At 40.3% G+C, this 27,176-nt stretch overlaps 1 protein-coding gene and 2 pseudogenes across 2 annotated transcripts in view; 1 reads left to right on the top strand and 2 right to left on the bottom strand.

The window, feature by feature from the left end:
* The window catches only part of BAIAP2L2 (BAR/IMD domain containing adaptor protein 2 like 2), a 77,835-nt gene that overhangs the window by 30,008 nt on the left and 20,651 nt on the right, over positions 1 to 27,176 (bottom strand). The window lies entirely within an intron of this gene.
* On the bottom strand, positions 5,685 to 9,266 carry LOC143689514 (serine/threonine/tyrosine-interacting protein pseudogene; annotated as a pseudogene).
* LOC143690971 (heterogeneous nuclear ribonucleoprotein D-like pseudogene) lies at positions 9,357 to 10,569 on the top strand (annotated as a pseudogene).

Below are 27,176 nucleotides of genomic sequence, written 5' to 3' on the forward strand. Positions count from 1 at the left end.
GATGATATGATACCATACATTGAAAACCCCAAAAAATCCACAGCAAAACTATTAGAGCTAATAAATGAGTACAGCAAAGTGGCAGGTTACAAGATCAACACTCAAAAACCTGTAGTGTTTCTATACACTACACTGGTAATGAACAATCTGAGGGGGAAATCATGAAAAAAAAATCCATTTACAATTGCAACCAAAAGAATAAAATATTTAGGAATAAATTTAACTAAAGAGACAAAAGACCTATACAGAGAAAACTACAAGAAATTGTTAAAAGAAACCACAGAAGACCTAAATAAATGGAAGGGCATACCATGTTCATGGATTGGAAGACTAAATAAAGTCAAGATGTCAGTTCTACCTAAAATGATTTGCAGATTCAATGCAATACCAATTAAAATCCCAAAAACTTGCTTTTCAGAAATAGAAAAACCAATAACCAAATTTTTCTGGAAAGGTAGGGTGTCCGAAATAGCTAAAAGTATCCTGAGAAAGAAAAATGAAGTAAGGAGGCCTCGCACTACCTGTATCTAAGGCACATTATGAAGCTACAGTGGTCAAAACAGCATGGTACTGGCATAAAGATAGATATACTGACCTATGGAATAGAATAGAGTGTTCAGATACAGACCCTCTCATCTATGGACAATTGATCTTTGATAAGGCAGTCAAGCCAACTCACCTGGGACAGAACAGTCTCTTCAATAAATGGTGCCTAGAGAACTGGATAGCCACATGAAAAAGAATGAAAGAGGATCCACATCTCACATCCTATACAAAAATTAACTCAAAATGGATCAAAGACCTAAACATTAGATCTAAGACCATAAAACTGTTAGAAGAAAATGTTGGGAAATATCTTATAAATCTTATAATAGGAGGTGGTTTCCTAGACCCAACATCCAAAGCACGAGCATTGAAGAAAGAAAGAAATGGGAACTCCTCAAAATTAAACACTTTTGTGCATCAAAGAACTTCATCAAGAAAGTAAAAAGACAGCCTATACAATGGGATAAAATATTTGGAAATGATATATCAGATAAAGGTCTAGTATCCAGAATATATAAAGAGGTTGTTCAACTCCACAACAAAAAGACAGACGACCCAATTACAAAATGGGCAAAAGACTTGAACAGACACTTCTCAAAAGAGAAAACACAAATGGCCAAAAGGCACATGAAAAAATGCTCAACTTCCCTGGCTATTAGGGAAATGCAAATCAAAACCACAATGAGATATCATCTCACACCCACCAGAATGGCCATTATCAGTAAAACAGAAAACGACAAGTGTTGGAGAGGATGTGGAGAAAGAGGCACACTTATCCACTGTTGGTGGGAATGTCAAATGGTACAAACCACTGTGGAAGGCAGTTTGGCAGTTCCTCAGGAAGCTAAGTATAGAATGGCTATATGACTTGGCAATACCATTGCTAGGTGTCTACTCAGAGGACATGAGGGCAAAGACATAAACGAACATTTGCGCACCAATGTTTATAGCAGCATTATTTACAATTGCCAAGAGATGGAAACAGCCCAAATGTCCATCAACAGACGAGTGGCTAAACAAGCTGTGATATATACATACCATGGAATATTATGCAGCTGTAAGACAGAATAAAGTTATGAAGCATGTAACAACATAGATGGACCTTGAGGACATTATGCTTAGTGAGATTAGCCAGAAACAAAGGGACAAATACTGTATGGTCTCACTGATATGAACTAACATTAATGAATGAACTTGGATAATTTCAGTTAAGAACAGAGATCATCAGGAGATAGAAATAGGGTAGATATTGGGTAATTGGAATTGAAGGGATACAGATCGTGCAATGGGACTGATTGTAAAAATTCGGAAATGGATAGCACAATACTACCTAACTGTAATACAATAATGCTAGAACACTGAATGAAGCTGAATGTGAGAATGATAGAGGGAGGAGGCCTGGGGGCGCAAATGAAATTAGAAAGAAAGATAGACTTGATAAAGACTGAGATTGCATAACCTAGGAATGTCTAGAGTATATAATGATAGTGACTAAATGTACAAATTTTAAAATGTTTTGCATGAGGAAGAACGAAGGAATGTCAATAATGTTGAAAATAGATGGTAATTAATATTTTAAAACCTTATGTGTGAGACTAAAGTAAAAAATATTTATTTGGTACAAAATTTATATTTTGACTAGTGCATTTCCTAATATAACTTATGTGGACAGCTTAATTGAACACCATAAATACATGGAATCTTGAGTAGGGCATGAGATTTTGTATGTTTGTCCACAGTGAGGCCTTGATAAATCCCAGAAGAATTTGAACAGTGAATAAAAAAGTATATGCAAAGTCCCCTTGGGGGAATGGTGAGAAAGGGGGAAAAGCCAACTTCCCCAAGTACAGAATTCTTGATTTTCTCACAAGCAGTGTGGACAACCAAAGCAATAGGCTGAGCCCCCAATCTTGGGGTTTGTTCATATGAAGCTTAACCTCACATAGGATAGGTTAAGCCTACTTAAAATTAGGCCTAAGAGACACCCCCAAGAGAACCTCTTTTGTTGCTCAGATGTGGCCTCTCTCACTCAGTTAACACAACAAGCAAATTCACTGCCCTCCCCGTCTACATGGGACATGACTCCCAGGGGTGTGGACCTTCCTGCAACGTGGGACAGAAATCCTAGAATGAGCTGAGAATCAGCATCAAGGGATTGAGAAAATCTTCTCAACCAAAAGGGGAAAGAGAGAAATGAGACAAAATAAAGTGTCAATGGCTGAGAGATTCCAAACAGAGTCGAGAGGTTATCCTGGAGGTTAATCTTATGCATTAAATAGATATCACCTTCTTAGTTAACGTATAACAGAGAGGCTGGAGGGAACTGCCTGAAAATGTACAGCTGTGTTCCAATAGCCATGTTTCTTGAAGATGATTATATAATGATACAGCTTTCTCAATGTGACTGTGTGATTCTGAAAACCTGTGTCTCAGGCTTCCTTTATCTACCTTATGGACTGATGAGTAAAACATATGGATTAAAAATAAATAAATAATAGGGGGAATAAATGTTAAAATAAATTTAGTAGATTAAATGCTAGTGATCAATGAAAGGGAGGGGTAAGGGGTATGGTATGTATGGATTTTTGTCCTGTTTTCTTTTTATTTCTTTTTCTGAATTGATGCAAATGTTCTAAGAAATGATCATGATGATGAATATACAACTGTGATGAAAAAAATATTCATATTGTATGTTGACTGGTTTTATTAATAAATTTTTTTTTAAAACTGGGAAAAAAAATTATGCACATTCCTCTCCTCCTTCCCATCACATACTTACTGTTTCTCTTAGAACAATTTTTTTTCTTTTTTTTTATTAATCAAAAAAAAGAAAAGAAATTAACACAACATTTAGAAATCATTCCATTCTACACATGCACTCAGTAATTCTTAGTATCATCACATAGATGTATGATCATCATTTCTTAGTACATTTGCATCGATTTAGGAAAAGAACTAGCAAAACAGCAGAAAAAGATATAGAATGTTAATATAGAGAAGAATTAAAATAATAATACTAATAAAATATATATATATATATAAAAAGGAAAAAGAAAAAAAAACAAAAACAAAAGATACAAACAAACAAACAAACAAAAAACTATATTTCAGGTGCAGCTTCATTCAGTGTTCCAACATAGTTACATTACACTTAGGTATTATTGTGTTGTCCATTTTTGAGTTTTTGTATCTAGTCCTGTTGCACAGTCTGTATCCCTTCAGCTCCAATTACCCATTATCTTACCCTGTTTCTAACTCCTGCTGGTCTCTGTTACCAATGATATATTCCAAGCTGATTCTCGAATGTCGGTTCACATCAGTGGGACCATACAGTATTTGTCCTTTAGTTTTTGGCTAGACTCACTCAGCATAATGTTCTCTAGGTCCATCCATGTTATTACATGCTTCATAAGTTTAGTCTGTCTTAAAGCTGCATAATATTCCATCGTAGGTATACGCCACAGTTTGTTTAGCCACTCGTCTGTTGATGGACATTTTGGCTGTTTCCATCTCTTTGCAATTGTAGATAATGCTGCTATAAACACTGGTGTGCAAATGTCCGTCTGTGTCTTTGCCCTTGAGTCCTTTGAGTAGATACCTAGCAGTGGTATTGCTGGGTCGTAATCCATTCTGCCATTCTATGTCTTTTGATTAGGAAATTCAGTCCATTAACTTTTAGTGTTACTACTGTTTCGATATTATTTTCCTCTACCATTTTGGCTTTTGTATTATATATATCATAACTGATTTTCCTTCTTTCTACACTTTACTCCATACCTCTCTCTTCTGTCTTTTCGTATCTGACTCTAGTGCTCCCTTTAGTATTTCTTGCAGAGCTCGTCTCTTGGTCACAAATTCTCTCAGAGACTTTTTGTCTGAGAATGTTTTAATTTCTCCTTCATTTTTGAAGGATAATTTTGCTGGATATAGAAGTCTTGGTTGGAAGTTTTTCTCTTTTAATAATTTAAATATCTCATCCCACTGTCTTCTAGTTTCCATGGTTTCTGCTGAGAAATCTACACATAGTCTTATTGGGTTTCCCTTGTATGTGAGATTGTTTTTCTCTTGCTGCTTTCAAGATCCTCTCTTTCTCTTTGACCTCTGACATTCTAACTAGTAAGTGTCTTGGAGAACGCCTATTTGGGTCTGTTCTCTTTGGGGTACGCTGCACTTCTTGGATCTGTAAATTTAGGTCTTTCATAAGAGTTGGTAAATTTTCAGTGATTATTTCTTCCATTAGTTTTTCTCCTCCTTTTCCCTTCTCTTCTCCTTCTGGGACACCCACAACACGTATATTTGTGCGCTTCATATTGTCATTCAGTTCCCTGATCCCCTGCTCAAGCTTTTCCATTCTTTTCCCTATAGTTTCTGTTTCTTTTTGGAATTCAGATGTTCCATCCTCCAGTTCACTAATTGTAGCTTCTGTCTCTTTAGATCTACCATTGTAGGTATCCATTGTTTTTTCCATTTTTTCTTCTTTGTCCTTCACTCCCATAAGTTCTGTGATTTGTTTTTTCAGATTTTCTATTTCTTCTTTTTGTTCAGCCCATGTCTTCTTCATGTCCTCCCTCAATTTATTGATTTGGTTTTTGAAGAGTTTTTCCATTTCTGTTCGTATATTCAGCATTAGTTGTCTCAGCTCCTGTATCTCATTTGAACTATTGGTTTGTTCCTTTGACTGGGCCATATCTTCAATTTTCCGAGCGTCATCCATTATTTTCTGCTGGTGTCTGGGCATTTGATCAGATTTCCCTGGGTGTGGGACCCAGCTGGTTGAAAGGTTTTTCTGTGAAATCTCTGGGCTCTGTTTTTCTTTTCCTGCCCAGTAGGTGGCGCTCGTGGCGCTCGTCTGTCTGCGGGGCAGTCGGCCCAGGAAACCGCGCGTGGAGGCGGGGGTCGCTGGCCACTGCGGCTTGGGGGAGTGCCGGTCCAAATTGCCCAGCTGACCCGAGACGCCAAGCGTGACAGGAGGGCCCCGCTATCCAACGTTCCCAGTCAGACCGGGGAGCCACGTGCGTGGAGGGGACCCCAGTCGCCAGCTGCCCCGGCCGGGAAAACGGGCGCCCCTCGGGTATCTCACCGCAGCGGATTCTCCCTGCCCGTTCAGCCGTTCCAGAATGGGGTACGCTGTCTTTTTGGTCTCTGTCGTGGCTCCGGGAGCTGTTTCGTATTGTTTCTGTTTCTTTAGTTGCTTTTCTGGAGGAGGAACTAATACCTGCGCGTCTTACTAAGCCGCCATCTTCTCCGGAAGTCCCTTAGAACAATTTTTATACATATAAATATAAACACGGAGAACCAAGGATTCATAAAGTGATTTTGCTAATGCAAATTATGGGGGAACTTTGTATTAATTCAATTTAAAGAACTTATTTAAAAGCTAATTTAAAACAATAATGTCTCCCACAAATCACTTCCCCTAATAAATGCATTTTCATAGAAAAACTTCTATCAGGGCTGGAACAATCTCATAGAATCATTAAGACAAATAAAATGAGCATGTTCCAAATAATTTACTGAGGTCTCCTCAAACCTTATTTTTTTTGCCTCCATGGGCAGAAACCAGGAATCGAACCCAGGTCTCCAGCACGGCAGACAAGAACTCTACCACTGAGCCACCGTGGCCCGACCAATATTTTTTATTTAAACTAAATTGCGGCTTAAAAAACAAAGAAATTACAGAAAAGCATTAATTTTACTTTTCATTGTTCAGTATACTAATTTTGGATGTCATGAGAATTTATCTTTTTATTTTTTAAATGATACAAGGCACTTTTCTTTTTTGTGTTTCACTTAGAAAAAAACAATAGTGCTACACTGGTATATTATATTCTATTTAGAGCCATTTTGAATGAAACAAAAATGAAAAACAGGTTCTCAAAGAACAGATAAAAGTAATGCAAAAAGGGAAGTCACCTGAAACTTCTAACACTATCCTTTTGGGGGGAGAATCCGATACCATAAAGTAAAACATCTTTATTTTTTCCATTAAACTTTTTTTTAATGGAATAAGCAAATTAGGAAGGTAACAGAAAAGGAAGTAATAACTGGATCACATTAAAGTAAAACAAAATTGCTAATGACATGATTCAAAGACTGTTTATGAAGGCTCAAGAAGAGCTTTTACTAGAAAAATAAAAGGACAATTAATATATTGAGTTATACTAAGAGAAATGTGGCAGATTCTTGCATTTTGTTAATGTTTCTGTAAGAGGCTCCATCATAAACTGAGCTCTAAAATTATTTTTAAATGTAATTCATATATATAAAACACAAAATGAATTTTTTTGCAAACTTTAGTAAATTCTTTTGTTACAAATTACCCAAGTTTTATAAACAAATCCCCCCAACTCGCATTTTGTTTAAAGTAATAACTTTACATCATACAAATAAATTCCAAGTATTTTTTCAAGTGCATTATTGCAATAGTATCTTCTGGTAAGTCCAAAATTCTTGGTTTATAATAAAACTATAAAGTGAAAAATAAAAACAAAACAAAAAAAGGAGTAAAACCATCAGTGTCATTTATTGCAGTTCAACATCTTCTTAAAATGTTGCTCAACTAGTTGCAGAGAAACACGTCTGGAAGCAAGATATAAAAAAGAAAAGAAACTACTTGTTTCTTTGCCATTTTTCCTTGTTATTGTCTCTAGTATTTTCTTCATCCCAAATAGAAATTCACATCTTCTTTAATGTTGCTCTTGAGTCAGGATTCTGTGTGCATGTTTCCAAAATCATTATGTCCTTCAAGTCTTGTCTAAACTGACTGTGGTCCCAGAATGGACAGGTGATGACCTTTCTATCTGCAGTGGAGACACCATCTGTATTGGTAATTTTGCTACGTAGATGGCAAAATTCTTAAGTTGATGGACGAATCCAGCATTAGGATTAATACAAAATCTTCTTTCTTGAACGTCAACAAATGCACGCCTGTACTTCGATGCCAATGTTTCCATAACGTATGCAACAACAGAGGCAGTAACCCTGGAGATCCCTGCATTTTAGGGACAAGAGCTTTTCCTCCAGTTTGTCAGCTCCCATTAATCAATTCTTCAGTCACGGGGAAAAATGTATTATGTTTGCAATTGGATTATCTGCAATAGCCAAAAGACTAAATATCTAAATAACTGTTGAAAGCTTGGTTTAATAAAATTTGCCCCAATATTTTGTCTTAGGCATATTACATGGATTTTTTCATGTTTCCATAGTAAAGATAGCTTGCTTTCCATAGCAGAAGAATATGGGCCTAAAAACAATCCAGGTAAAATTTCTTGCATCTCTCGTCTCGTTGGGTGGGTCTGTTCCTCATCGTCTTTGCCCTGTGGGAGGGTGGAAACTTCAGCTTCACATCCTCTGTGTCTCGGCCCGTGGGCCAGTGGGTGGGTTGGGAGGGCGAGTTGCCCGGTCGGCTGACAGTGCTGGCAGGGGTGGTGCAAGGGAGAACCAGTGGACCCAAGGCCTGGCAGGCTTAAAACTGACACACACAATCTAGACGATCCAGGGGGCAGCGACAGTGAGGAAGAGGAGGACTGGATGGCTTGGACTGGGCCACCGTGCTGCCGCCACCTCCCACCCCCAGGGTCTCCATACCCTCAGCCCAGCGGGAAGATGTTACTCTTAGTTAAGGTGTAAACTCATTTGTGAAAAAGATCTTTGAAGGTCCTATTGAGATGAGGCCAGATTGAATCAGGGGGGTTTAGTCCATAAGTCTGGAGTCCTTGAAAGCAAAGGAAATTGGACATGTACGTAGAAGCCAGAAGCCAGAAGCAGCTAGAGACCGAGTCAGAAGCCAAGGCACCCCAAGGACTGAGAGCAAGATACCACCAGGATGCTACCGACTCGAGGAGAAAGTGTGGCCTGTTGGGTCCTTGATTTTGGACTTTGAGCCTCCCAAACCATGAGACAGTAAATTCCTAGTGCTTAAGCCACCCCATTATGTGACGTTTGTCATAGCAGTCCTGGCAGTCTAAGACTGGAGATTGGGGTGTGAAGTATCAGTTAAGAAGAATGTGCCATGGAGAGTCCAGGTTCCTACCCAAAGTGGGACTCTTTTCAGCTGGATCCTATAGGAAGCAAGTCTACATGGTCTGCGTGGGACGGCGTCCTTCAGTTTTGTGCCCCAGGCACCTCGCTTGCCTCACCTTACTCCTAGCCCTGCTTCCCACTAAATAGACGGTCCGAGATTTCTGCATTAACACAACACGCATGTTCCTGAAAAAAACCCACGTTCTGCAAAAATCACATGATATAAACGACAGGGCTATAGGAAAAATGCAATTGGGGCACACCAACAGCCAGGCAACTTTGTAACCAGAGGACTGATAAAGATGTTGAACCCTACTTGGAGAAGTGAACTTGAACCACCCCGACAGGCACCAGCAAACAGTAAAAATGCACAAACCCAGCGGAATGGACAAGCTGGTAACTTTCATTCCTGCAGAGCTGGCAGTGCTGAGCCAGTGAAGGCAGGAAGAGGCGGAGCTCTGAGCCAGTGGGGCCGTTGTGAAGGTGGCCTGGGGGGCGGCGGGACTGGAGGCAGGCAGGCGGGGAGGGCCCAGGGGGGCCCGGGTGCAGGCACTCTTGTAAAAGTTCTTAAAACACAGCCATGAGGACTGTCAGCACAGCGGTCAAGGTGAGGGCTTTTTCCTTCCCCTAATTCTATCTACCCAATCCTGCCTCCTCTTGCCTAGAAAACACATGTGTATGAACAGGCCTACTTCCATGTTGTACGGATGTCACTGCTTCTGCTTCTGGCCACTGTGAAAATGTGGATCCAGCCGCTGCTACCGGGACTCGGTCTGCGCGCGAGCACCCCCCTGCCGACAGCTCCGCCACCATGGAGGACATGAACGAGTACAGCAACATAGAGGAATTCGCAGAGGGATCCAAGATTAACGCAAGCAAGAATCAGCAGGATGACGGTAAAATGTTTATTGGAGGCTTGAGCTGGGATATAAGCAAGAAAGATCTGACTGAGTATTTGTCTCAATTTGGAGAGGTTGTAGACTGCACAATTAAAACAGATCCAGTCACTGGAAGATCAAGAGGATTTGGATTTGTGCTTTTCAAGGATGCTGCTAGTGTTGATAAGGTTTTGGAACTGAAAGAACACAAACTGGATGGCAAATTGATAGACCCCAAAATGGCGAAGGCTTTAAAAGGGAAAGAACCCCCCAAAAAAGTTTTTGTGGGTGGATTGAATCCAGATACTTCTGAAGAGCAAATAAAAGAATATTTTGGAGCATTTGGAGAGATTGAAAATATTGAACTTCCCATGGATACAAAAACAAATGAAAGAAGAGGATTTTGTTTTATCACGTATACAGATGAAGAGCCAGTAAAAAAATTACTAGAAAGCAGATATCATCAAATTGGTTCTGGGAAGTGTGAAATCAAAGTTGCACAACCCAAAGAGGTATATAGGCAGCAACAGCAACAACAGAAAGGAGGAAGAGGAGCTGCAGCTACTGGACGAGGTGGTACTAGGGGTCGTGGACGAGGTCAGGGCCAAAACTGGAACCAAGGATTTAATAACTATTATGATCAAGGATATGGAAATTACAGTAGTGCCTATGGTGGTGATCAGAACTATAGTGGCTATGGCGGATATGATTATACTGGGTATAACTATGGAAACTATGGATATGGACAGGGATATACAGACTACAGTGGCCAACAGAGCACATATGGCAAGGCATCGCGTGGGGGTGGCAATCACCAAAACAATTACCAGCCATACTAAAGGAGGACCTTGGAGAAAAGAGGAGGAAATGCTAAAGTAACCCATCTTGCAGGACAGTGTTGAAGATTGGTCTTCTGTTGATCTAAGATGATTATTTTGTAAAAGACTTTCTAGTGTACAAGACACAACTGTCCAACTGTATATAGCTGCCATTTAGTTTTCTTTGTTTTTACTTTGTCCTTTGCTATCTGTGTTATGCCTTGGTGTGGATTTGTTTATACAAATTTTATTTGTATGATTTCACGTTAAACCTCAAATAAATGCTTCCTTATGTGAAAAAAAAAAAATGTGGATCCAGGCAGACCAGCAGTGTCATAATTCTTTCCATTGCTACAGCTTTCCTGCGACTGCCTGTGGGGTGGAGGGCATGGACCATGGCGCCCCAAATCATTAGGCTCAGTCACCCCTGGGTTCATGGAAAGTCTTTGTTGAACCCCTGAAAAACTACTGAAAGCCTGATCCTTGAAGAGACCTTTGAGCTCCGACCATGGGAACCGGGGAACTGTCCATAAGCAGTGGATGAGTTCCAAAACAAGGAGGTCACCAACCCTCGCAGGCTCCGGAACTTCCACCAGATCCCAAAGCAGAGACTGTCCTCCTGGGCACATACCTCCTCAGAGGGTCCTGCAGGCTCCAGGGAACCAGTAGAACCCACTAAGCTCTGTGTGTAGTTGGTTATTCCAATTATGACCAAGAACTCCTTTGGTTATTTCAAGGAAAACCCCTTGAAAGAATTAAGGGATTTAATTCTTTCAACAACTCCTGTCCTATTCCTTCTAGGACCCCTCCAGCATGATGTGGAAATCACCAATGACCTCCACGTTGCTAAACCCTGTGGTCAAGTCCCTGAACTCATCCTAGCTGACCTGCCCTCCTCCTTGATGCACCTTCGTCCTTGGCTCCAGGTCACCCCCCTCTCCTGGTGTTCCTCCTGCCTCCCTGGCTGCTCTTTCTCTGTCCTTTGTGGTGCCCCTTCCTCTCCCTGATCCCTGAAGGTCAAGTTGCCCCAGGACGTGGTCCTTGGATCTCTTTCAGCTCCATCTCCACTCACTCCCTGGGGAGCTCACCCTGTCCATACGCTGATGGCTCTCAGGTGCACACCTCCAGCCCTGACCTCTCCTTCCCCCATCTCTAGTTTAATACACCCAGCTGGCCATTTTACATCTCTAACTTATGTCTAAATGGAGCCCCTGATTTTTCCCCTCCACCCATGTAGTAGTTGCCTATTGCAGCTGTTACAAATCACTTCAAACTGGGGGGCTGAACACAACGCAAATTTAGTATTTTGCAGTTCTGTAGGTTTCAAGTCTGAATGGGTCCCACTGGGCTGAAAGCAGGGTGCCAGCAGTGCTGTCTTCCTTTCTGAAGTCTCTAAGGGAGAATCCGTTTGCTTGCGTTTTCCGGCTTCTAGGGCTGCCCACATGCCTTGGCTCATAGGTCCTTCCTCCATCTTCAAAGCCAGCGGCAGAGGGTCAAGTCATTTTAACATTGCACCATCTGACCTCTTCTGTCTTCTTTGTCTATTATTATTATTATTATTATTTTACCCTCATCTGCTTTTAAGGACACTGGCGATTAGATCGGGTCCACCTGAATAATCCAGGTTAATCTCTCCATCTCTAGGTCCCTAACTCGACCACATCTGCAAAGTCCCTTTTGCAACGGAAGGTGGTAGGGTCACAGGTTCTGGGGATTAGGATGTAGACGTATTTGGGGCCATGATTCTCTCTACCATAGAGCACAAGCAGGGATCATTAAATGTCACTAAATTAGACTTCATAAAAATTTGAAATCTCTGTTCATCAAAGACACCATTAAGAAAAAGAATAGAAGAGCTACAAACTGGGAAAAGATATCTATTCTGTGCCAGTTTGAAAGGATTATGTACCATAGAAAAGCCACGTTTAAACCCTGATCCATCTTGTGGAGGCTATTTCTTTTCATTTCTATTCAGCACAGTAGGTTGGAAACTTGACTGGATTATCCTCAGGGAGATGTGACCCCACCCATTCCAGGTGGGTCTTGACTAGTTTATTGGAATCCTTTAAAAGAGGAAACATTTTGGAAAGAGCCAAGAGAACCATGAGAGCCCACACAGCCAGAGACCTTTGGAGATGAAGAACAAAAATGCCCCTGGGGGAGCTTCATGCAACTAGAAGCCTGGAGAGAAAGCTAGCAGATGCCACCATGTTTGTCATGTGCCTTTCCAGTTAAGAGAGAAACCCTGAACTTCTTCAACCTCCTGGAACGAAGGTATCTCCCTGGATACCTTAGATTGGACATTTTCATAGATTTACTTTAATTGGAACATTTTCATGGCCTTAGAACTGTAAATTTGCAACTTAATAAATTCCCATTTTTAAAAAGCTGGTAGATGGCATTCTGGCAGCTTTCAAACTTAGAACAACTCTCTCTATATAATGAAGGCCTCATATCCATATTCCTATAAGTCATTAATAAAAATACATATAACCCAATAAAAATAGGCAGAAGACTAAACAAACACTTTATGAAAGAAGATATAAGAATGACCAATAAACACATTTAAAACCTTTAGCTATCAGGGCTATGCAAAATAAAACCATAATGAGATGCCATTTCACACCCACTAGAATGGCGAGCATAAAAAAAGACCATCAACATCAAGTGTGAATAAGGATGCACAACAAGTGCAATGAAGTCATGGCACGTTCATACAGTGGGGGATTATTCAACAATAAAAGGAAGTATGGATACCTGCAGCAGTGTGCACTAATCCTACAGATAATATACTCAGTGAAAGAAACTGGACACCAAAGAAACATACTGTATGATTCCATCATATTTAATTTTAAAACAGACAAAATTAATCTCTAGAGATGGAAGTCAGAAAGTGATTGCCCTTGGAAGTGGAATTCACTGGAGAGGGGAACAAGGGAACTTTCCGGACTGATGAAAATGTTCTAAATCTTGGTTGGCATGGCAGTTGCATGTACGGTTATCAAAACTCATAACTTTCACAGTTAAGAAGTGGCCTTTTTATTTAATGCAATTTTTACCTCGATTAATAAAATGACAGATTCTGGGATATTTTAAAACTCTCCCCTCGTCCCCTCATAAAAACATTAGGAGAAATTAGAGAGCAAAACCAAAAACTCACAGACCACAAAACCAGGTACAAAATACAAATCACTGAGAGCTGCAAGACCTGTGTGGTATCAGCGTCTGCAGGAGGAAGCAGGGGGAGGCAAGTGGGTGTCTGATGGACCTGAGAAAAGGAGAACTTCCAGATACCCAACAAGTATTGGCTGGAAAACTAGCCCCTTGGAACTGAGCAGCCAGGCTGCATTCCAGGACAAGGTTCACAGTGAGGAGAAAATGCTGGAGGCAGAATCTAAATCCAGAAGAACAGCAGCGACGGAGAGAAAGAGAATAGAGAGAGAGGAAAGAGAAAGCCTAACAAATGTAGCGGAGGGGAACAAAGACAGGAAATTTCATCAAGGAAACTGCCATATTTTTTGAAAACTGCACAAAAAACAACAGGAAGAAATCTTGTGAAGCTAGAAAAGCTATAAAAATTCAGAAAAATACTAACTTCACTGGAGCAGAGGTCCACCCCCGGTAAGGGTCATGGCCGACCAGACCCACCCAGCATTCCCCATCCCAATCTCCCCACTTCTCTCTTCCCTATGAAATACTGAAAATCCTCTTCAACCACTCACCCCTGGGACCGCAGTCCTGGTCATTTTTACCCCGTCCCCTACCCTGATCTACAGACAGGGGTGAATCCAGATACCCTACTCCACCATCTTCCTGGAAGTCTTGACTTAATTGTTTCTTACACTACTTTAGCTGTCTGCGCGCTGTTCTGTACGCAGGGCCAATCCTGGGAGAGTGAGCCAGAGACAAGGGGCATGGTTCAGTCTTTCAGGCTGCTACCCAGTCGACTAGCATGGACGTACACGCACCCAGTATGTGCATATGGGCGACTCTGCCACCTCTGGGACAGGGACCCACCATGGGCACACTGCCAGGGAGGTGGGGGGGCAGGTAGGGCCCAGTAACGGAGCCCTAAGTCTCTCCCACCTTTTTTTTTGGTTGCTTTTCCATGATTCAGTACTGGTCCAGTTACTGTGAAACTTTGTTTTCTGAAGTTTTGAAGAACACGGCTCTGCCAGTTTTTGCTAGTTCTCCAATGATTTTGTGGCCCCTCTGTTCCCGTTGCCCCTCCTGCTGGCAAACCTCCCTGCACAGCTCCACAGCCAGCAGCACCTGTGGGGAGCCCAGAGGCGTCCCTGGCCGTCCACCTCTGAAAGCCTCGCCCCATGCTAGGGTCAGTCACCCCGCTGGGTGCTGGGTGCTGTGATCAGCTGCTCCACCAGGCAAAGTAATTGGCATTCCCATCCCACATGCTGGGACCGGCTTTCCCACCACCACAGGCCGGAGCCCTCCCCTCACCATGCATGCCACCTTCCCCATGGGTCATTGCAGGCAGGGAGGGGTGGACCTGAGGGCAGGAGGTGCCTCAGGAACGCCACCTTCTGGGAAGAAGCGCTAGGTGCAGGCTGGCAAAATCCCTAACTGCCTTGGCTTTAAAAAATATATATACATATTATTATTATTATTATTTTATTTATATATTTATTATTTAAAATTTTTTCTCTCTCTTCTGGTCCCCAGCAGTCTGAGTTCATTCCCAATATATCTTGGGGTATCTCCTTCTGAACTGAGTGCCTACTATTGCTGAGGTGTTTATTTTTTAATTTTTTATTTTATTCTCTCTTTTTTTGGAGGGGTGGTGCATGGGCTGGGAATCAAGCTCAGGCCTGGTGCATGGTGGGCAGGTATTCTGCCACTGAACTACCCATGCACCCCTGCGAGCTTTTAATAGACCCTCAACTGGAATTATACCCCCTATGTGAGATCCAGGACTTGGTTTGGTAGGGAATTACAGACAAACAAAGTGCAAAAGGCAACCTTCAACACAAAACCAAGTGCATACAAAACTTTAGACAAGTGAAGGAAACCAATATGCAAATTAACCTTATTAAGATAATTAAATGCCCTGACTGCAACAGAAAATCACAAAGCATGTGACGATCCAGGCAGAAATGGCCCAGCCATACGGCCAAATCAAAACACCAGAGGGGACACAGAATACGAAACAGCTACTCAAAGATATTTATACAGAAATAAAGGATACCAGAAAGACACTAGAAGAGCATAAAGAAGAATTTTAAAGATTAAATATAAAAATAGCAGCTCTCACAGAGATGAAGGATACAATAGACCAAATTAAAAATATACTAGAGACACACAACAGCAAATTCAAGGAAGTAGAAGGAAGAATAAAATGAGTGCACTAGAAGACAGAACAATTGAACTAGAGTGCACAAAAGGAACAAATGGTGAGAAAGATGGAAAAAGATAAGACTGGATCTTAGGGAAATGATGGATTTAAAAAGGAGCACTAAAATAAGAATCATTAGTGTCCCAGAAGGAAAAGAATAAAGGTCTGGGAAGATTAGTTGAAGATATAATTGGGGAAAATTTCCCAACCCTTATAAAAGACATAAATATGCAAATCAAAGAGGCCCAATGAACCCAAAATAGAATAAATCCAAATAGGTCTACTCCAGGACACATACTAATCAAACTGTCAAATGTTGAAGTGAAGCAGAAAGTTCTGAAAGCAGCAGGAGAAAAGTGATCTACCAAATAAAAGGGAAAACACATAAGACTAAGTTTGGACTATTCAACAGGCACCATGAAAGCAAGAAGACAGTGGTATGACACACTTAAGATCCTGAACGAGAAAGGCTTCCAGCCAATAATTCTTTATCCAGCCAAGTTGTCTTTCAAATTGAGGAAGAGTTTAAAATCTTCAAAGACAAACAAAGACTGAGAGAACTAGTCAACAAGAGACCTGCCCTACAAAAAATACTAAAGGGAGTCCTATCAGCTGAAAAAAAAAAAACAACAACAGGGAGGGAAATAAATCTGGAGGAGAGCACAGAATTGCAGAGTACAAGTAAGGGTAACTTAAAGGATGAAGAGAGAGAGAGGAGAAAGAATATATAGCTCTCACAAATAAAAAATAAAGTTTAAGATGGTAGATTCAAGAACTGCTTTTACAGTAATAACTTTGAATGTTAATGTACTAAACTCACCAATTAAAAGATACAGATTGGCAGAATGGATTAAAAAATATAACCCATCTATATGCATCTTAGACCCAAAGACACAAATAAATTGAAAGTGAAAGGATGAAAAAAGAACTCCTATGCAAGCTGTAACCAAAAGAAAGCAGGAGTAGCTATACTAATATCAGATAAAAATAGACTTTAAATGCAAAGATATCATAAGATCAAAGAGAGACCCTACACATTAATAAAAGAGACAATTCACCAAGAGGAAATAACAATCATAGATGTTTGTGTTCCCAATCAAGGAGCTCCAAAGGACATGAGCGAGACATTGGCAAAACTGAAGGGAGCAATAGACGTTTTGACAATAATAATAGGAGACTTCAATACACCACTCTCCTCTAAGATAGAACAACCAGACAGAGGATCAGGAAGTAAATAGAGAACTTAAACAATTTGATAAATGAATTAGACCTAACAGACATAAAAAGATCATTACACCCTAAAATACCAGGATATACATTCTTCTCTAGTGCTTATGGAATGTTCTATAGGAAAGAGCATATGCTGAGGGCACAAAACAGTCTTTGTTAATTTAAAAAGATTGAAATAATTCAAAGCATTTTCTCTGGTACAATGGAATGAAGCTGGAAATCAATAACCACCAAAGAACCAGAACTTACACAAATATATGGAAATTAAATAATGCACTCTTTAACAACCAGTGGGTCAAAGAGGAAATTGCTAGAGAAATTGGTAAATATCTGGAGATGAATGCTAATGAGAATACAACATATCAGAACTTATGGGATGCAGCAAAGGTAGTGCTGAGGGAAATTTATTGTAAGACTACCCATAACGAGGCCTAAGAGTTGTTTCCCTGAAAACTCTTTTGTTGCTCAGATGTAGCCTCTCTCTCTCTCTAAGCCCAACTCAGCAATGAAAATCATTATCCTCCCCCAATGTGAGACATGGCATTCAGGTATGAAAGTCTCCCTGACAATGTGGGTGTGACTCCCAGGGATGAGCCTGGCCCTGGCACTATGGGATCGACAATGCCTTCTGGAGCAAAAGGGGGAAAAGAAGTGTAGTAAAACAAGGCATCAGTGGCCAAGAGAGATCAAAGAGTCAAGAGGCTATTTTGGAGGTTACTCTTACGCAAGCTTCAGTTAGATAGTGCTAATTGCCATGGTTTGCTAAACCCCAACCAACATCACTCCTGGTAACTCTTAAGAACACCTAGGGCTCAAACTGACGATCTGTAAAAGTTTCATGCATTAAGTTTGCTTTATTGGAACCTATAGTTCCAAGAGTGCTCCTAAGACAGATTAATACTAAAACCTAGAGGAACCAGTCTCTCCAAGATTATCGACTAATTACATCCCCATATCCTTTAGTGCTGACAACCCTTTTCAACATGAAAAAGTCGGGCATCACGTAAAGATCCCTATAGATTTGGAGATGGTGAGTTATAACATGGAAGATAGGATTTAAAAAACAAGTATGACTTCTAAATCACTATATTGAAATTCCTTCTAGCCTCCAGTGTTTTGGAGCAGCTAAAAGGAAAAATCTGAAATAGTGGAATGGTAATCCATAATAAACTCTGAAATCTGTTCTGTAACTACTTGTTGAAGTGTACTTTGAAAAGCATTGCTTTTTCTTTCTTTGCTTTGTATATATGTTATATTTCACAATAAAAAATGGTTTAAAAAAATCCAAGAATGAGCAAAAATCAAGGATTCACAGCTTACCTGGAGAAATTAGAGAAAGAAAGCAACCTAACCCCAGAGCAAATAAAAGAAGAGAAATAAAGATTAAAGCAGAAATAAATGAACTGGAGAACAGCAACAAAAGAAAAACAGAAAGAATTAACAAAACCAAAAGTTGGTTCTTTAGGAAAATCTGTAAAATCGATGGACCCTTAGTTAGACTGACAAAAATTAAAAGAGAGAGGACACAAATATACAAAATCAGAAATGAGAGGGGGTCATTACCGTGGATCCTGAAGAAATTTTAAAAATCCTAAGAGAATACTGTGAACAACCATATGCCAACAAATGGACAGATTCCCAGGAACACACTGTTCTAGTTTGCTAGCTGCCAGAATGCAACACACCAGAGATGGATTGGCTTTTAATGAAAGGCGATTTATTTCGTTAGTTCTTCAGAGGAAAGGCAGCTAACTTTCAACTGAGGTACTTTCTTACATGGGAAGGCTCAGGGTGGTCTCTGCTGGCCTTCTCTCCAGGCCTCTGGGTTCCAACATCCTTCCCTGGGGTGATTTCTTTCTGCACCTCCAAAGGCCTGGGCTGAGCTGCGAGTGCTGAGATGAGGTATGCTGAGCTGCTTGGGCTGTGCTACATTGAGCTCTCTCATTTAAGCACCAGCCAATTAAGTCAAACATCATTCATTGCAGCAGGCACGCCTCCTAGCCGACTGCAGATATAATCAACTACAGATGAGGTTCACGTACCAGTGGCTCATCTCCACAGCAATAGAACCGCACCTTCACCCGGCCAAGTTGATTGGAATCTAACTACCACACACACAAACTACCCATACTGACTAAAGAAGAAATAGAAGATCTCAACAAACTAATCACAAGTAAAGAAATTCAATCAGTCATCAAAAATCTTCCCACAGGGCGGGCCATGGTGGCTCAGCGGCAAGAACGCTTGCCTGCCATGCCAGAGGACCCGGGTTCGATTCCCGGAGCCTGCCCATGTAAAAAAATAAATAAATAAAATAAAATTTAAAAAGTTTATAAGAAATTTAAGAAAAAAAATCTTTCCACAAAGAAAATCCCAGAACCAGATGGCTCCATGGAGAAATCTTCCAAAAAGAACTAGCACCAATTCTGCTCAAACTCTTACAAAAACATCGAGGGGGAAAAGGAATGCTACCTACCTCACCTTATGCACTCTAATACCAGAACTGGATAAAGATACTACAAGAAAGGAAAACTATAGCCCAATCTCCCTAGTGAACATAGATGCAACATTCTCAACAAAATACTAGCAAATTGAATCCAATGACACATTAAAAGAATTATACACCACAACCAAGTACCGTGGTTCAACACAAGAAAATCAATCAATGTAATACAGCATATTAACAAATCAAAAGGAGAAAATCACATGATTATCTCTATTGATGCTGAAAACGCATTTGACAAAATTTGGCATCATTTCCTGATAAAAACAGTTCAAAAGATAGGAATTGAAGGAAACTTCTTCAGTATCACAAAGGGCATATATGAAAACCCCATAACCAGCATCATACCTAACAGTGAGAGATTGAAAACATTCCCCCTAAGATCAGAAATGAGCAAGGATGCCCATTGTCTGGTGTAATAGAAGTCCTAGCTGGAGTGAGTAGACAGGAGAAAGAAATAAAAGGCATCCAAATAAGAAAAGAAGTAAAACTCTCATTATTTGCAGATGACATGACCCTATATTTGGAAAGCCCTGAGAAATCTAAGACAAAGCTCCTTGAGCTAATAAATTCAGCAAAGTGGTGGGATACGAGGTTAATGTACAAAAATCAGTAATGTTTCTATACCCAAATGTTCTAGTTGGCTAGCTGCCGGAATGTGATATAGCAGAAACGGAATGGCTTTTTAAAAGGGGGAATTTAATAAGTTGCTACTTTACCATTCTAAGGCCATGAAAATGTCTCAGTTAAAGCAAGTCTATAAAAATGTCCAATTTAAGGCACCAACAAGAGTTTACCTTCATTCAGGAAAGGCCGATGAAGTTCAGGGTTGCTCTCTCAACTGGAAAGGCATGTGGTGAACATGGTGACATCTGCTAGCTTTCTCTCCAGGCTTCTTATTTCATGAGGCTCCCCCAGGGGAGCTTCTTTATCTCCAAGGTCTCTGGCTGCATGAGCTCTCTGTGACTTCTTCACGCTCTCGTGGCTCTCTCACGGCTCTATTTCTCTCCCCAAAATGCTTCCTCTTTTAAAGGATTCCAGAAAACTAATCAAGACCCACTTGCAATGGGTGGAGTTACATCTCCCTCTACTCCAAGGTTAATACCCACAACTGGGCGGCCACATCTCCATGGAGATAATCTAATCAAAAGATTCCAACCAACATTATTGAATAGGGATTAAAAGAAAAGGTTGCTCCCACAAAATTGGATCAAGATTAAAACATGGTTTTTCAGGGCATATAATCCTTTCAAATCAGCACATCAAGTAATGATCTATCTGAGGAGACAATTAAGGAAAAAAATCCATTCACAATGGCAACCAAAAGAATCAGGTTTCTAGGAATCAGTCTAACCAGGGATGTCAAGGACGTGTACACAGAAAACTACAAAACATTGCTAAAAGAAATAAAAAGTGAGCTAAATAGATGGAAAGACACTCCATGCTCATTAATAGGAAGACTGAATGTCAATAAGATGTCAATTTACCCAAATTTACCTACTGATTCAATGCAATACCAATCAAAATTCCACAACCTACTTTGACGACTTTGAAAAGCTAGTTATCAGATTTATTTGGAAGGGGAAAAGACCCCAAATAGCTAGAGATATCCTAAAAAAGAGGAGCAAAGTGGGAGAACTAGCACTTTATGACTTTAAACCTTACTATAAAGCCACAGTGGTCAAAACAGCATGGTACTGGCACATAGACAGAGGATTGACCAATGGAATTGAATCAAGATTGTGTAGCTACACCACCAAATCTACGGACAACTGATCTTCTATAAGGCCCCCAAATCCACTGAACTGGGAAAGAACAGTCTTTTCAATAAATGGTCATGGAAAAATTGGATATCAATAACCTAAAGAATGAAAGAGGACCCCAACTTTACACCCTATACAAAAATTAATTCAAAGTGGATTAAAGTCCTAAATATAAGAGCCAGGACCATAAAATTCCTAGAAGAAATATAAGGAAACATCTTCAAGATCTAGAAACAAGGAGTAGCCTCTTAACCTTTACACCTAAAGCACAAGCAGCAAAAGAGAAAAAATAGATAAATAGGAACTCCTTAAAATCAAAAGCCTCTGTGCCCCAAAGGACTTTCTAAAAAAGGTGAAGAGGCAGCCAATTCAATGGGAGAAAATATTTGGAAACCACATTTGGAAACCAGATAAAGGCTTGACATCCTGTACATAAAGAAATTATACAGCTCAAGAACAAAAGAACTAACAAACCAATTATAAAACAGGCAGAGGATATGTGCTGGTTTGAAAGGATTATGTACCCCAGAAAAGCCATGTTTTAATCCTGACCATCTTGTGGATCTTTTCATCCCTATTCAGTACTATAGGTTGGAAACTTGATTAGGTTATCTCCACAGAGATGTGACTCACCCAATTGTGGGTATTAATCTTTCATTAGAGGGAGACGAGACTTCACCCATTCCAGGTGGGACTTGATTCGTTTACTGGAATCCTTTAAAAGAGGAAGCATTTTGAAAGAAGCAGAGTCTACCAGCCAGTGACCTTTGGAGATGAAGAAGGAAAACACCCCTGGGGAAGCTTCATGAAACAAGAAGCCTGAAGAGAAAGCTAGCAGACACCACCATGTTCGCCATGTGCCTTTCCAGTTGAGAGAGAAACCCTGAATTTCATCGACCTTTCTTGAGTGACGGTAAATTCTTGCTGATGCCTCAATTTGGACATTTTTTATAGACTTGTTTTAATTTGGACATTTTCACAGTCTTAGAACTATAAACCAGTAACTTAATAAATTCCCCCTTTTTAAAAGCCGTTCCATTTCTGGCATATTGCATTCCAGCAGCTAGCAAACCAGAATAGGATATGAATAGACATTTTTCTGAAGAGCAAATACAAATGGCTAAACAGTATATAAAGAGACGTTTATTTTCATTAGCTATAAGGGAAATGCAAATCACGACGACAATGAGAATCGCCTTATACCTTCTGTTTGCTATTAAACAAACATAAAACTATAAATGTTGGAGAGGATGTGGAGAAATTGGAACACTTATTCACTGTTGGTGGGATGTATAATGGTACAGCCGCTGTGGAAAAGAGATTGGCAATTCCTCAGAAAACTAAATATTGAGTTGCCCTACATCCTGGCAACACCAATACTTGGTATATACCCAGAAGAACTGAAAGCAGTGACACAAGCAGACATTTGCACACCGAGGTTCATAACAGCACTTTTCACAATTGCCAAAAAATGGGAACAATCCACGTGCCTATCAATAGAAGAGTGGCTAAACAAAATGTGGTATATACATATGATGGAATATTATGCTGCAGAAAGACAAAATGAGGTACCAAAGCTTTTGACAATGTGGATCAATTTTGAGGACAGAAGGCTGAGTGAAACAAGTCAGACATAAAAGGACAGATACTCGATGATTTCGCTAGTATGACTCTGGTAAAGATAATTTAAGTGCTTACACTGTAGGATACAGCAGACCTTGAGGTACATAGATGCTAGAGACAGGGGAAGGGCTACCCAATGAGGCTGAGCTTATAAGCAAGGGAACAGATAAAAGTATAGTAACTGATTAATGGGGTTATAAGTAACATCGCCATAATGAAGGTAAATATGACTGAAGAGGGATGCACAGCACCATGTATCCCACTGATTAACTCTATAATTATAAATAAGTTCTTGCAGGGACTATTTCAAAGCTTTGATACTGGACAGAGTCAATAGTAGAAGGGTATGGGGGAAAACTAAAAATGCATGCTATGGCCAATATTTAATAGGAAGAGATCAACAGTATCACAGCACTACCAGGGGCAATTATTTGGGGTGAGGGAGAGGGACTAGAGATAAGAGGTAGGTTGGGGGTGCAAGGGTAGTTCAGTGGTAGAATTCTTGCCTGCCATGTGGAGACCCAGGTTCAATTACCAGTCCATGCACTTACTCCCAAAACAAACAGGCAAAAAACTAATAAACAAACAGAAATTCAACAAATGGTGCCACAATTAACGGATACTCACATGGAAAAATAATGAAATGTGACCCCGCCATATGAATTAAAAAAAATAATAAAGGTAGCTTTGATTTGATATTTGGTGAAGCTGTGATTGTCGGTTCTTTGTCTCTATGGACCAATAGAAATTCTCAAAATTGAGAGTGCTGCTGATTGTACAACTAAGTAAGGATACTGTAAGACATGGTTTGTTATTTTGGACATTATCCCTGATGCCCGATAGATGGAGGGAGCCAAAGGGTACAATGATTGAGAAGCAGAATGGCAAACTGTGGTACATTTATGTGATGGAATATGGTACAGCTACAAAAAGAAAAGACATCGAGAGGCGCACAATGAACTGAATAAACCTTGGGGACAATGTGTTGTGCAAAATAACAAATATGCTAAGGTCTCTTTCAGAAAATACTTAAAAGAAAATTGGAGCCTAGATTTTAAGCTCTCAGAGCAGCCATACCTGGTCTGAAATTATAAGTGTAGTTCTAGATTCTGAGACACTGAGCTATATGTGTGTCAGCTGGTATTTCCCTGGAACGCTGAGTAACTCTGTGACACCTAAGATCAAAAATGGAGTGCTGCAGCCCTGAAAGTCAGCATAGCTAAGTTCAACAACAGTTAAAGGAACCAAAAAAGAGATCTATTAGAGACAAAAACGAAGCCAGTCTGGTTGGGTCTAGGGTAAATCAGAGTACAGGGTAAAAGCTGGTAGTGTGTGTACTCTAGACCTTCACCTACTGTATGAGACCAAAGGCAGAGAGGTCCATTGTGTCTAGAACCTAAATTTTCTGTAACACACCATTTAAACCAACCTGTCAGGATAGTTCATTTAAGCAACCCAAATTCCTGGAGTCCAGAATGGGAACAAGGCCTTGTAATTCTATATAGCTTAATGTCGTACCCAGAAACATCTCAGACTATGGTGGGCTGATAATTAAAAAATATTGGTAGAGTCCCTTGAAGGTCTGAAGAAAAAAGGAACTATTAAACTTTCCTATCTGGGAAACCCTGGGTATCTTCTCGATCACTGGGGACTCCCATGAAAATAGTGCAACCCTTTGATTTTGGGACTTGCCCTTATGAAACTTATTTTTGTAGTGGAGAAGCTAAGCCTACCTATAATTACACCTAAGAGTTGCTTTTAGAAAACCTCTTTTGTTGCTCAGATATTCTCTCTCTCTCTCTCTCTCTCCAATTCTGCAAGGAAAATCAGTATCTTCCCCCTGCATGGGACATGACACTCAGGGATGGAAGTTCCCCTAACAACGTGGGGTGTGAGTCCCAGGGATGAGTCTGGTCCTGGCACCATGAACTCGACAACACCTTCTGGAGCAAAAAGGGGGAAAGAAGTGTAATAAAATAAGGCATCAGTGGCCAAGAGAGATCAAAGAGAGTCAAGAGGCTATTCTGGCGGAAGTGCGTCCTTCCGGGCGAGGTGAGGAAACCAACCCATAAAGAGGTTAAAAATATATGTCCAGGAACCCAGCCCAAGTCTCTGTTCTGCGGTGTGAGTCACTACTGTATTATCTCCAAAATGTGGTGTGATAACTCCTCCTTGTACACTGCCAGCATGTAATGGAGGTGACTTAAAGAATCCTTATTCTTAAGGATGAGAACAAGCTAGTTTGAGGTAGAAAGGTGTATGAAAGAATATTGCTGGAAGATCGACTTGTGCAAAAACTCTGAGATGGAAAAGAAGACCTGTGTGGCTAAAGTTCAGGTAGAGAGTGACCTGAGATGAGGCCCGGTAGAATGAGGCTTTATCTTCAAAAAAGCCATTGAAAGAGTTTAAGGAGGGGAATGAATAGTGGTGATAAGATTATATTTATTATGTATATCCACTGCCATGGTTATAGAACCTTGAAAGTATAGGGTAGTTCACATTTACCTTCCTTATGTGTCTTCTGTCTCTTCAGGATATCTTTGTTGACCTTGAGATTTGCTCTTGAGTGTTTCGTTTTAACTTTTTCCTATCAATCTAGTCCACCTAAGGAGAAGTTTTTAAATTGCAACTTAAAAAAAAATCATTTAATACTTGATTTCTCACAATTCAGTAAGTATGTGTGCACACTTGTTTGGTGCTAGATTTTTGGAGCTATAGAAGAGAAAAAGGCATTTCCCTAAATTTCAGGTGCTTAAATTTTCCAGGGGGAATAGATAATGTAAATATATTTAAGATGGTATATGATAAATTCTGCCATACACAAGGGAGCTTGCTCAGAAAGTGGTTGGGGGGAAGTTGGTTGGAAACAGGAGAAAATGGCAAGAAGAGTAAACATGAAAATGCAGGTTACTTGTGAAAGGGCATATTGTGACCCAAGCAATGGAGTATTTCCATGTGGTTGGAGTTCTGCGTGAGTAGAAGGGAGAAAGATGAGGTTGGAGAGACTGATTGGGTCAAAATGAAGGGCCTTGTATGGAATGCTGAGGATTTAAATTTTTCTCTTGTGGGCAACAGGAGATAATGGAATTCTATTCACAAATACTTCATATATATATAAAATTGTATATATATTTATTTACACATATTTTAAAATATGTATTTTAAAAATTATCCTGGAAGCAGCATGAGGGATAGACTAGGATTGGGAGAAACTAGGAACCAGATCATTTTATAGGCTGTTGATAATAGACTGATCAAGAAATAATGGAAGTAAATTAAGGTAGAGTAGGGTATTGGAAAAGCTTTGAGTTGAGGTGAAAAACAGGAACAAACCTGAGAAATACTAGAATTCAAAGGGTCTTCCAAAGAGACCAAGAAGAGGTAGGGAGAGGTGAAAGGAAAAGCCAAACCAAAGTGATATCTTAGAATCCAAAGAGGGAAAATGTTTTGAGAAGTTAGAAAGCAGTTAAAAAGTAGTCAAAAGGAGGTCATGAATAAACGAGGAAGAAAAGACACTGTAAAATTTGAATGACAACCACAAAAAGAGCTTGTAAGTCCTGAAAATAGGCCTTTGATGACCAATATGAAGGCAGTTGACCAGAGCCGCAGGGACAAACAGTTGCTTTGAGCAGTGCACGCCCTACATTCCCATCCTGTTTAAAGAGGTCTGTTCTAGCATTAACTAATGCAAGGCAGTTCTGAGTATACTAAATAGCTAGGGGAATTGGATTTGATATTAGGATGGTTTAGTATCCATGTTTAAGCTTTAGCTGTTGCATAGTTTGGGGGATTAAATAATAGCAATAGCTGATGTCTGTTCTGTGTCTGGCCCTGTGCTTAGTTATTTACATACCACATTTCACTTGGGCCCCAATTGCCCCATGAGCTAGTATACCCATCAGCGTTCTCCAGAAGACAGAATCTGCAGGACAGACAGACAGACAGATAGATACATTAAGAGATTTATTTCAAAGAAGTGGTTCATGCCATCCTGGGGGCTGGCAAGTCTGAAATCTGTAGGGCAGGCCGGCAGCCTGGAAGCTTTGGGCAAAAGTCAACGCTGCAGTTATGGGATGGGATTTCTCCTTCAGAGAAACTTCATTGTGCTTTTAAGGCGTTTCACCTGACTGGACGAGGCCCACACACGTTATAGAGAATAATCTTAAAGTCAACTGATTGTAGATGCTAAGCACATCTACGACATTCCTCACAAAAACACCCTGAGCAGTGTTTGAATAACTGGGAACTTTACCGAGCCAAGTTGACGCACAAAACTAACCATCACAGAGAAGCATTACCGTTATTCACATGGTATAGAAGAAACAAGTTTTGTGTGCATTGCTTGAGAGCAAGTACCCTTTTTTGTTTTACTTACCTACTCTGACTTTATTCTTAAGCCAGTCTGATGACCCATATAGGCAAACCAAGGAAACCTCAGCTTCC

This window comes from Tamandua tetradactyla, chromosome 7, assembly GCF_023851605.1.
Source record: "Tamandua tetradactyla isolate mTamTet1 chromosome 7, mTamTet1.pri, whole genome shotgun sequence".
In the NCBI taxonomy this organism is placed as follows: Eukaryota; Metazoa; Chordata; class Mammalia; order Pilosa; family Myrmecophagidae; genus Tamandua; species Tamandua tetradactyla.